The following is a 3,561-nucleotide window of genomic DNA, read 5'->3' on the forward strand; positions in this document are numbered from 1 at the left end:
TTGTAGGTCTTCTTTGGATAAATGTCTGCTCATGTATTCTGTCCATTTTTTTTTTATTTCTTTTCCTTTTTTTTATTAAGTTCAATTAGCCAACATATAGTACATCATTAGTTTTTGATGTAGTTCAATGATTCATTAGTTGTGTATAACACCCAGTGCTCATCATGACATGTGCCCTCCTTAATACCCATCACCCTGTTACCCCATCCCCCACCCCCTCCCTTTTGTAACCCTCAGTTTGTTTCCTGGAGTCTAGAGTCTTTCATAGTTTGTCTCCTTCTCTGATTTCTTCCCACTCAGTTTTCCCTCTCTTCCCCTAATGTCCTCCACACTATTTCTTATGTTTTACATATGAGTGAATTCTTTCTCTGCTTGACTTATTTCACTTAGCATAATCCCCTCCAGTTCCATCCATGTTGATGCAAATTGTAGGTATTCATCCTTTCTGATGGCTGAGTAATATTTCATTGTATATATGGACCATATCTCTTCTTTCCATTCATCTGTTGAAGGACATCTCAGCTATTTCCACAGTTTGACTATTGTGGACATTGCTTTCTGCCCATTTCTTGACTGGATTTTCTGTTTTTTGGGTGTTGAGTTTGATAAGTTTTTTGTAGATTTTAGATACTAGCCCTTTATCTGATGAGACATTTACAAATATCTTCTCTCATTCTGTAGATTGTTTTTTGGTATTGTTGACTATTTCCTTCCTTATGCAAAAGCTTTTTATCATGATGAAGTCTGAATAGTTCATTTTTGCTTTTGTTTCACTTGTCTTTGGAGATATATCTAGCAAGAAGTTGCTGCAGCTGAGGTCAAAGAGGTTGCTGTGTTATCCTCTAGGATTTTAATGAATTACTGTCTCACATTTAGGTCTTTCATCCATTTTGAGTCTATTTTTGTGTATGATGTAAGAAAATGTTCCAGTTTCATTCCTCTACATGTGGCTGTCCAATTTTCCCAACATCATTTGTTGAAGAGACTTTTTTTCCATTGGATATTCTTTCTTGCTTTGTCAAAGATTAGTTGACCATAGAGTGAGGGTCCACTTCTGGGCTCTGGGTTCCATTTATCTATGTGACTGTTTTTGTGCCAGTACCATACTTTCTTGATGATTACAGCTTTGTAATACAGTTTGAAGTCTGGCATTGTGATGCTGCCAGCTTTGGTTTCCTTTTTCAACATTCCTCTGGCTATTTGGGGTCTTTTCTGGTTCCATACAAATTTTAGGATTATTTGTTCCAGTTCTGTGAAAAATGTAAATGGTATTTTGATAGGTATTGCATTGAACATGTAGATTGCTCTGGGTGTCATAGACATTTTAACAATAATTTTTCTTAGAATCCACGAGCATGGAATGTTTTTCCATTTCTTTGTGTCTTCCTCAATTTCTTTCTTGAGTGTTCTATAGATTTCAGAGTACAGATCGTTTACATTTTTGCTTAGGTTTATTCCTAGGTATCTTATGGTTTTTGGTGTAATTGTAAATGGGATTGATTTTTTTTTTTGATTCAACTGTTTATTAAACAGGTCAGTATAGCCGATCCTTTGTCTACCACTGGCAAATGGTTTTTGTACACTTTATTACAAATAAAACAATCTTGTTTGACGATACCATCTGTCATCTTACAAACATATGAGAAAACAGTCCTAGAGTAATAGTATATCTCTAGGAACTGAGCTTTTCTTAAAAACAAACAAATGAACTATACTATGAATAAGTCCTGTATCTAAATCTATACAGCATCTTTAAGTAATGTGGAAATGAAATTATGATTTATTAATTTACATAAAAATTACTTTATACATTAAAGAATAATTTTTCAAATTGTTAAAAAAAACAAAGTCTGAAGCTGTCATTATTGGGATTCATGGGGCATGGTTTGCTTTTCTATCACTTGCTTCACAATTTCTGCTGGTTTTGGTCGATCTACTTTATCTGTGAATCCACGACCATTCCAGCTGAAGGTTTGCAGAGTATCTCTTAGGAGTTTGCATTCCCGGTTATACTTCCAAGCCTCCTGCATTACTTCGTTCAACTTTTCATCTTCATTCTCTCCAGCCTGGGGGAGAATACACTGAGCAATCACATCTCAGAGCTTTTCCAAGGCAACATTTGAATCCTTGGCTCCATTCTCATGGTCATGGATATAAACAACGTCCTTTGGCTTGATGCCGAGTAATTTCCTCTTCCTCAGAATGGGGTTGCTCACAGAGTGCAGGGGTTTGAGGCTGACTTTCAGATCCTGGATTCTCATGTTGGCCAACTGTTCTGCATGAGCCTGCTGGATTCCTGCAACCACCGCCTTATCCATCATCAGTTGAGCAGAGGGTAGCACATTATCCAAGGCCTCAGTCGAGTTGAGCCACGGGTGGTCCAATACTCCCTCCATGGTGAGTCTTCCCTCTGGTTTGACCTTCAAGAGCTTCCTCACAACATCCTTGGCTATCTCTGAAATCTGGCTCCACTCTTCTTCTGGGAACTCAAAACTGCCTGTCATGATCTTTCTCTGTAAACCCCCGGGGTAGTTCGGCTGTGGTGTTTGGAGTAAAAAGAAGGGTCCATTTCTGGGTTTTCTATTCTGTTCCATTTATATGTGACATCACATAGATAATCACCCCTAGGGACCACAAGTCACAGCTCTTGTTGTAAGTGTAGGGTGTTGGCGAGGTAGGTATGATGCCAGATTTCTCCTTCTGATGCCTTCTTTGTGCCTCCAATACCTGAGGTGCAACATAATCAGGGGTGAACTGGGGTGTCATCAAGTCACCTTGGTCAATTTTGCCAAATCCAAAGTCACACAACTTCACTGGGGCATCCAAAGAGTTATCCTTGAAGAGCAGATTTTCAGGCTTGAGGTCTCTGTGAGCGATGTTTAACAAGTGACAGTGCTGTAGAGCCAAAGCTATCTGCTTTGTTACTTGGCTGGCTTGCTTCTCTGTAAAGTGCCAGTGCTGGCTGATTTTGTGAAATAGCTCTCCCCCTTCCATCATCTCCATTATAATTAAAGAGTTGGGCCTTGGGGCTGGACTCATGAGGAAACTGTACACTGTTAGCAAACACTTCAATAATTTGAACTATATTGGGGTGTGTGGCACACATCAAGTGCAGACGTACCTCATTTCTAGCTTTTGGACGATCAAAAAGAATTTTCAGTGCAAACTGTTCTTGAGTAGATTTATTTACACAGACTTTAACTGGACCACTAATTCCAGTTCCCAGCTTCTGAGTCCAATTGATATTATATTCCTCTAAAATGGAGGTTTCCTTGATGGCTTTCTCCATGTCGCTCTCCCCGGACGTGCTCCGTGAGGCCTCTACTGCCGGGAGTGGCGGAGGCTGCACAGCTGCCCAGTCCCACCGTAGCCAAGGGAACAAGGGGCTCGGCGCTCGGGCCCCTAGGCCTCGGGGAGACTGGCAACAGCCGTCCCCAGGGACCGGCTGGGATGAGGGCCCCGGCGCCGGCTCCGCTTCGGCGGGCAGCTGTAGGCTGGCGACGGAGGCCCCCGGGGACAAGCCTTTGTGCTGGGCCCCGCGCGGCCGCCTCCCGGCTTCAT

The 3,561-nt window shown here is 41.5% G+C and overlaps 1 pseudogene; it reads right to left on the minus strand.

The window, feature by feature from the left end:
* Positions 1 to 1,862: 1,862 nt before the first annotated feature.
* LOC116621871 lies at positions 1,863 to 3,292 on the minus strand (annotated as a pseudogene).
* Between the last annotated feature and the right edge of the window lie 269 nt (positions 3,293 to 3,561).

Source organism: Phoca vitulina, unplaced genomic scaffold (genome assembly GCF_004348235.1).
Source record: "Phoca vitulina isolate PV1807 unplaced genomic scaffold, GSC_HSeal_1.0 scaffold51, whole genome shotgun sequence".
NCBI classification, from domain to species: domain Eukaryota; kingdom Metazoa; phylum Chordata; class Mammalia; order Carnivora; family Phocidae; genus Phoca; species Phoca vitulina.